General features: G+C 47.2%; 1 pseudogene; it reads left to right on the plus strand.

Annotated features, from left to right (window-relative positions):
* Positions 1-2,866: 2,866 nt before the first annotated feature.
* LOC146006087 (U2 spliceosomal RNA) lies at positions 2,867-3,002 on the plus strand (annotated as a pseudogene).
* Positions 3,003-9,165: the final 6,163 nt, after the last annotated feature.

The raw sequence follows: 9,165 nt of genomic DNA on the forward strand, positions 1-9,165 counted from the left end.
TCAACTATATCATTTTTTTCAACTATAATTATTACAGTTTTCCGGTTTGGTAAATGTTGCAATAAAAAAAAACCCTCAGTCTAAAGGTGGCCATACATCTACAGATCGATTGTCAGATTGGGCTGGTTGGAACAAAAACCTGGTAATGGATGAGTGACAGTTTTTGGCAGTTTTCCAGCATTTCAAAGCAAATGGTCAACTGTCATTTACTCTCATCCATTACCAGGTTTTTGTTCCAAATGGCCAAATCTGACAATCGATCTGTAGATGTATGGGAAGCTTAAGAATTGAACTCAGGTCTCCAACATGGAGTGGATCACACTTATCCACTAGCCCACATAAATTGGGGTAGCAACTTGTGCTCATGAGTCTATGTAAAGAGTGACCTCATTCCATCAGATGTGCTTACTGTATGCTACAGGACCTGCAGGATGATATTTTTAGTTTCATATTTTTATGAAATGATTAGCCTAGGGAAACCCGACACCAACTGACCACTGCACATTACACAGCCCATTTGGCAAAGGTTGTTTTGTACTGTACAGATGGAGCCACAGTGCCGTACAAGCGTCTCAAACACAAAAGCATCCCATTCTAGATTTTTGTGCACAGTATTTAGCGCAGTACAATTACAGTTGTAATGATGTACACTTGGATTCACACATACTGTACAGTACAGTACAGTAACCCCAATTGAAGACAGTATCTGTGAAATACAGCTGGTTAATGCTGGCTGATTAAATGCCTACCCCCACCCTCTTCCCTGGGAGACTGCTCTTTTCACAGAGAAGGAGGTTGGCGTCAATGTAAAGGAAGGGATCATACAGCATTCATTTGGTCTGGCTTGGGGAAGGCACTATAGAGAAAGCATGAGTACTGCACAGTACATTAAACAGTGTGCTGTGGATCATGTACATTGAGACACATGGAAAGGGTTTTAAGGAAACAGCTTAATAATAATGTGTGCATAGTTATATTAAATATAAGTTTTGGAAATGTTTCAATAAAACCACACCCAAAAAAAATCCTCACTCCAACAATTGATCCCGGGTCTCCAGAATAGAGAGCGGCACATGTACAGTATCCACTATCCTAGATACCTGCTGATTGCAAGATGTGCTCATGAGCCTATGTAAAAAGTGTTCATATTCCATCAATTGTACTTACTGTATGCTGCAACAGCTATGGGAACTGCAGGATGCTATTTTTATGAAAAGAAGTAACTGGGGGACCTGGACGCACCACCTGAGCACTCTACATTGCACGGCCCATTTGCTCGAGCTTGTATTGTGCTGTACTGTACAGATGGACTGTTCGCTGGTGGGGAGGTTCAGGATCAGGCTGTTGGGGTTATGGCTAGGCTGCATAAAGGGAGGGTTAGGCGGCTAGGGGTAGTGTAAGTATATTTACCTTGGGATACAGTCACTAGGTCGACTCAATTAAGGTCAACATGCATTGAGTCAACCATTGAAGGTTGACAGGGCTTAATTTGACACCTAAAGTAGGTCAACATGGCTAAAGTCTGGATGTGGGGCAGTATTGAGAGATAAGTATTTATCAAAATCTTTTTTTATCTTATCTTGAAAATGAGGAATTTTTAGAAGAGTCTCATGCAAGCGTCAAGAATGTAGGTTTGTGGGGGATTAAAAAAAAATCGAAGGAGGCAGTTAGTAGTGAGTGATCGGACCATGAGTTAGAGATTATGGTGGAACCAGATGTGTTCAGTAACTAATTTGCCATTGATAGCTTTTAAAAGAACGAAATTAATTTAAAGATAGAATGGCCATTGCATAGAAAATAAACAAAATTCTAGACATTTGACAACCAAGGAGTCCTTTCAGCAGGGGATGGATCATACGATAGACAGCAACTAGGTCAACAAGCTTCAGGTCGACACCACTAGGTCGACATGACTGAAGGTCAAGATGCAGAAAGGTCAACTTGACTGAAGGTCGATATGGGTTAGGTCGACAGGGCCATTAGGTCGACACAAGAATTAGGTCGACATAGGGAAGGTCAACAGTCAAAAGGTCAACATGGGGAAGGTCGACAGTCAAAAGGTCGACATGGGTTTTTTCACTATTTTTTGTCCTGAATTTCGACACACTTGATATGGACACTGAAATGTATCACAGTGTCCCCATGCTTCGGGCACACTATTTTGTTTTCCCACCATGCCCTAGTGGATGGTAGGGCATGAAACACAGCCTGTCAGCACATGTTGGCTCCAAAAAAACAGAAAAGCCCCATGTCGACCTTTTGACTGTTGACCTTCCCCATGTTGACTTAATGCTTGTGTTGTGTCAACCTAACGTCAACCTTCAGTGTAGGGACAAAATCATTCGATGGTCACCGACCATCGAATGATTTTGCACGTGCTCGCAGATGTGAGACACATCAGTGAGCGCCCTGTGAGGGAAGGGAGTAGGCAGCTGACAACTGCTGACATCAGCTGCCCGCCCTACACACCCATGTCACGCGCGAATTTCTATGGGAAAGCCCATTGTTTTCATGGGAACACCCATGAGATGCTGGGCATTCCCATTTTCATGACAATGGCCCACTGCCCCACAGCCCCCATCCACAGTGCTGTGTGCGAGTAGCCAGCAAATAATCAATTTGGCGTAGCTGCTCGCACCAAGCAGCCGTGCAAGCTCATAAATGTTTATGCAATATTAGCAGACACAATACATTGCTCACCGTTTCCAATTCCCAGCGGTGAGAACGCACCTGAATGTCCTCCTTAGGGTAGCCACTAGAGATATGAGTAACCATCTAGAAGAAGAAGTAGATCTGAGCATTCTCAGCATATAGATAATATTGGAGGCCAAAGGAGTTGGTGTGCACACAGAAGGAGAATGTTCTTCTCGCTTCTCGGCCTTTTGGCTAAGATCAAGTGTAGTATCTGTTCTTATCAGTGGGTATGGACTGGCCTCTGGCAGAGAATAGAGAAAGGCTGGACTGACTAGCTGCTCTGATGGGCGGAGGGTGTGGGACCCCTCTTTTTTGCCTGGGAGTGGTGAAAAGTCTGGCTGAGTACCTTCACCTCTGCCTGTGGTAGGAGGTGTTGTTTCCGTAAACCCACTGGTAGGAGGGGGGGAGAAACACTGGGCCTAGTAGTTTGGCTCTCGTGACGGGGTTCATAGCCCCCAAAGGATGAGACAGTGAAAGGCTCAGTCTAGTATCCATTCCCAAGGAGCGGAGAAAGGCTGGGACTGAGTAAATGGCTCGTAGACCGCGAAAAGCCCAGCTTACCTTAACCTTGGGATCGGAGAAACACTGAGACTGAGTAGGGGGCCTCAACCCCTAAGGGAGTCAGTCGAAAAGCCCAGTGGAGTACCCATTCCCATGCCAGGGGCTGGAAAGTGCCATATGATGGGAGCAGAGAAACACTTGGTCGGACGCTGATCGGTCGGCTGCCTGGAGTCCAAGGCTGCACTGTGCCCCCGGGGAAACTCGGGGGTGCCGAACATGCACGGGTGATCCAAAAATCACCATGCACTAGTAAGCACTAGCACTGCGCACTTCCCTTTAGGTTAGCGCTTCACGTTTGGATGGGGTAGGACAATTTTTTCACACCCCCACCCCGGCCTTCTGGCTGGGGTCTCTTTATTTATTTATTTATTTATTTTCCCTCTCACGTTTGTCACTTTTCACGTTCTTTGTTTTCTGTAGTTTGTCACGTTTTTTTGGGTAGTGGGGTCAACCCTTATGGGCCTTCCATTTCCCCAATGTGCTGAAGCTCTCTTCCTTTTGGGGAGAGCTTCGGTCCCCTCGAGGATGAACCCGAGCTGCAAGGCGGAGGGAAGTCTAATGCGGGTCTCCCCAAACCTTCGGGTGCGGAGGACCCACCGTCCTAACCCTTCCGGGGGTTGAGGAAAGAGGGTCTCTCTAAGCTTCGGTGAAGAGGACCCACTTTTCCCTATTTTCCCCTCTTATGGCTGAGAGGGGTTATGGGAAAAACGGGGCTCTTCTCCTTCGGGATAGAGCCTATTTCGATCGCGCGACCCCCTATGCACGTGTTTAGGCACAGCACTGGTGGTAGGGAGCACACATCGGGCTCCTGAATTTTCTTCAAACACAGAAGGAGAATGTATAAAGAGAAGGTAGACTAGGTCCAAGAATCAAACCTTGTGGGAATATCTAATTATAACAGAAGTGAGAGAGAGAGCATCGGAGGTATGATCCAAGAGTAGAGCAGTGTTGCACCTTCTTTGATGTCCATGTACCTGGGATGGCGGATGCCTAGTCTAGATGCTCTGCTAGTGTCTGCCACACAATGCAGATTGCTGGTTACCTGGTAACTATCTCCCAACCATCTGAGCAGCCTGTAGTGAGACCTCTGCTCCAGGCCATCACTTCCCTGAGAATGAGGCTCTGGTTATCTCCAGCTACAAGCTGGTGCCATCTCCTATTATCGCTTTGCTGCATTTCCCATCTTTCTTAGCTGCAGTGTAGCTGTAAGCCCGTTGCACCAAAAGTGTGCCTGCCTCTCTATCGATGCAATGGATTCCTGTGGCGGGTTAGTTTTTTAGTGGACCTACAGTTGAAGCCACTGTCTCCATGCATTTATCTGCACTCCAATCAAGCTCAGCATTTGAGAGCATGTACAGCATAAAAAAACATTGTGGAGGGATGCATTGCAAACAAAATGCAATGTTTGATGCATCCCACCTGTACTGTATGTCACACAATGTAGAGTAAGGTGGTCTTGAGGTGAAGTAGCACATTACTACTGAATACCGCAAATAGGAAATACTGTATAAAAAGGCTAATAACAGTGCATCCAGGAGCTTTTATCTCTCCACATTATACCGTTGGAGCTGCAGTAATGTTCACAGGGATGAGACGCACGAGTTTGAAGGAACTTAGGGAGCCCGAGGTGTGCTCCCACCACCAGTGCAGTGACTAAAGCCATGCATAGGGGGTCGTGCGATTAGGGATGGCCATTGACCATCGATGATTCAAAATCGAATACTTTTGCCATCGATGGGGGAGAACCAGATGATTTCCCTCCATCGATGGAACAGCAAAACAATGTTTTGCTTTTTTTTCAAAGTGCCGGGACACGAGCATAGCTCCGCCCCCGACACCCGCAAGCCCCCCTGTGTTTTGATTGGCCCACAGGTCAATCAATCAAACACAATGGATGACCATCAATATGTAAAAATATCGATTATCATCCATTGCAAGGTTTAGCACTACCAATGGCCAGTTGCTGGATTGCCATCGATGGCAACCATCGATGGCAATGGAAACAATGGCCATCCCTACATGCGATTGAATGGACCCTCTCCTAAAGGACAAGGGCCCCGTTTTTCCCCTAACCCCTCTGAGCCATTAGGCCGAAGAGGGGAAAAAGGGATTGGTGGGTCCTCTTCGCCGAAGCTTAGAGAGACCCGCTTTCGTCAACCCCCGGAAGGGTTAGGACGGTGGGTCCTCCGCACCCAAAGGTTTGGAGAGACCCGCATTAGGCTTCCCTCCACCTTACTGCTCGGTGTCGCCCTTGAGGGGACCGAAGCTCTCCCTAAAAAGATGAGAGCTTCGGTACATTGGGGAATGGTAGGCCCATAAGGGTCAACCACACAACTCAAAAAAACAAGTGACACACTACAGAAAACAGAAAACGTGAAAAGTGCACGAACGTGGAGAAGGAAAAGAAATAAATAATAAAGAGGGCCCCAGCCAGAAGGCCGCCCCTTGGCGGATGGGAGAGCAAGAAGAAAAGATGGTCGCCAAAACCTCTGCGATCGCGCACTGGCGGCAAGAATGAGAGGCGCTCCATCTGTAGTGTTAGGATTCTAACAGTGGGTTCCTGACCACATCCCATTAGTTAATTTACAGAATATCACATTGATTTGCTTATGTTGCTTTTATGTAAATAAGGTATGAAAGTAAGGTTTTATAACTTGGCCCTCTCCCTAGAAAATCCTCTATATAAAACAATTCACTGTAGTATACTGATTTCTCTTTTACTACTTACCCATATCAAGTACTGAAGCCAGTAATAGCTGTAGTGATATATCATTATTCAATAACCTAGTTGTAATAGCCCTGACAGTTTAATGTCCCAACTCCTGCTGTTCTGACAGGGTCTACATTTGCTGAATACAATTCCCAGATATAAAGTGAGATCACTTCTCCATAGCAATTAAAACTGATTTTTAATTTTTCTCAGGAGCCCGAGGTGTGCTCCCCACCACCAGTGCTGTGCCTAAACACGTGCAAAGGAGGCCGTGCGATCGAAATGGGTCCGTCTCCGAAGAGACAGGGCCCCGTTTTTCCCCTAACCCCTCTCAACCATAAGGCTGAAGAGGGGAAAATAGGGAACGGTGGGTCCTCTTCGCCGAAGCTTAGAGAGACCCTCATTCCTCAACCCCCGAAAGGGTTAGGACGGTGGGTCCTCCGCAGCCCGTGCTTTGGAGAGACCCGCTGTGGACTTCCCTCTGCCTTGCGGCTCGGGGTCGTCCTCGGGGGGACCGAAGCTCTCCCCAAAAGGCGAGAGCTTCGGCACATTGGGGAAATGGAAGGCCCAGAAGGGTCGACCACACTACCCAAAAAAACGTGACAAACTACAAAAAAATACAAGGAACGTGAAAAGTGACAAACGTGAGAGGGGGAAGAGAAATAAATAATATAGGACCCTAGCCAGAAGGCCAGGGTGGGGGTGTGAAAAATTGTCCTACCCCATCCAAAAGGACGAGGTAAGGACGTGAAGCGCATACCTAGAGGGAAAGTGCGCAGTGCTAGTGCCATACTAGTGCATGGTGATTTTGGGATCACCCGTGCATGTTCGGCACCCCCGAGTTTCCCCGGGGGCACAGTGCAGCCTCGGACTCCAAGCAGCCAGCCAGTCAGCGTCCGACCAAGTGTTTCTCCGCTCAGCCAGTGGGCCCTTTCCGACCCCCGGCATGGGAATGGATACTCCACCGGGCTTTTTCGGTGAGTCTCCCCCGCAGAGGCCCAAATAGACCACCTGAGGAAGAAGAAACCACCTACTCAGTCCCGACGTTTCACCTCTCCCAGGGATTGAGTACTGGGCTGGGCTTTTCGCTGTCTCACTGGCCGAGGTCCTATGTACCCCCCGGACAGTGAGCAATCTACTCGGTCCCAGCTTTTCCCTTCTTCCTGGGAGTGGATACTAGACCGGGCTTTTCGAGTGACTCTCCCCCAGAGGCAAAGACCCCTGAACAAGAGCCCCATCTCAAAGCCCGATGCTTCTCCCCTCCCTACCAGGTAAAGAATGGTATTCCCTCCCTAGCAGGGCATCGAGAAAGCCATTCCTAGCACTCGCCCAGAACATGAGGTGATTACTAATCCTCAGCTCAGTAACAAGATGCTACGGTACTGCATTTCTCTATTCTCTGCCAGGGGGCGGTCCAGACTCAACTGATAAGAACAGATACTACACTTGATCTTAGCCAAAATATTCTACATAGCATCTAAAAGTGTATTCTTTTTGCATCAGACAGGGGGTTATTCAGACCTAATCCATACCTCCCAACTGTCCCGCTAAACGCGGGAACGTCCCGGTTTTTTGGGATGTTCCCGCGGCTGTCAGTGTGCCACTGTGGGTGGCGGGGCAGGGGGGGGGGGGCAGTTGCGAGTCCCCCAATCTGACATAGTAGATGCTGTGCGCATGCGCACAGCATCTATTCAGTGGGCGAAAACGGGGGCGTGACCTAATTTGCATAAGCCACACCTAATATGCATAAACCACGCGAGTGCCCATATTCTTCAATTATAAAAGTTGGGAGGTATGCCTAATCCCACAGCTGTGAATTCACAAGCGGGGTGATAATCTAAAGACTGCGCATGTGCATGGCCCTTAAATCCTTCCTGCGAAAAAATCCAGCAAATTTTATTAATGGCTGGCCATACCCAAGTTGATTGACATGAAGTCAGCCTTTGTGGTAACCGGAGTGTTGGGGCATCTGAAGGGAATGTGTGTGATGTAATCTCTGGCCCTGAAACAGCCTGTATTTATAGTATCCACTGAGTAATTAGGGATAGCCATCGTTGCCATTGCCATCGATGGTTGCCATCGATGACAATTTGGCAACTGGCCATCGATAGTGAGCGCTTAACTATGCAAACTTGTGTTTGATTGATTGGCCTGTGGGCCAATCAAAACGCGGGGCGGGACTTCGTGGGTGTCAGGGGCGGAGCTATGCTCCATGTCCCAGCACTTTTAAAAAAAAACAAAAAACATCGTTTTGCTATTCCATCGATGGAGGGAAACCATCTGGCACTCCCCCATCGATGGCAAAAGTATTCGACATCGGCCATGAACCATCGATGATTTTGTTTGCATTTGCTTAGGACCTGATAAAGGTTCCAGGCATTCCTAGCATTTTACACATGTAGCTCCCACTGTAATGCTACAAAACTAGGGATGGCCATCGTTGCCTTTGCCATCAATGGTTGCCATCGATGGCAAAAGTGCAACTGGCCATCGATAGTGAATAGTGTTCAATGGATGTCCATCAATGTTTTTGTATATCCCTGGTCATCCATTTTCACTGATTGAGTGGACTGTGGGCCAATCAAACTGCAGGGGCGGGGTTTCGCTTCGTGTCCTGGCACTTTAGGGAAAACGCGAAAACGAAACTATTTGTTTAAGCTTTACATCGATGGTGGGAAACCATCTGGTTCTCCCCCATCGATGGCAAAACTATTTGACATCGGCCATAAACCATCAATGATTTCTAATCATCGATGGTCGATGGCCATCCCTATACTAAACACACATGTATGAGCGCTCAGGGATTCACCAGTCATACTGCTCATGTACTGTAGCGAAGGGTATACAACTGGCATTGTATATAATGCGCTACAAGATAAAAAGTTTACACCCCAAAAAACCTAAAAAAAAAAAACTATTTTTTTTTCTTTTTGTCAACCTCTTTTCTCATGTCGTCCTTGTCCATGTCAAACTTATTGGGTTTTCCCAAAACACTTTCGACCCATGAATCAAACCCTTCTCTGGAATTTGGCAGCAAAGTGCATTTTTATATGCTGTATATTGGGAAGGAATGTGAATGTGCGTGTACCCCCACAATTTGGTTTTTGCCAAAAGCAGCTTAAGTCATGTCATTTGGGCCTGAGTGATAAACAACCAGCCAATCAGCTCCTACCTATCATTTTTCAAACATAGCCTGTAAC

Source organism: Crinia signifera, chromosome 5 (genome assembly GCF_055691185.1).
Source record: "Crinia signifera chromosome 5, ASM5569118v1, whole genome shotgun sequence".
Taxonomy (NCBI): Eukaryota; Metazoa; Chordata; class Amphibia; order Anura; family Myobatrachidae; genus Crinia; species Crinia signifera.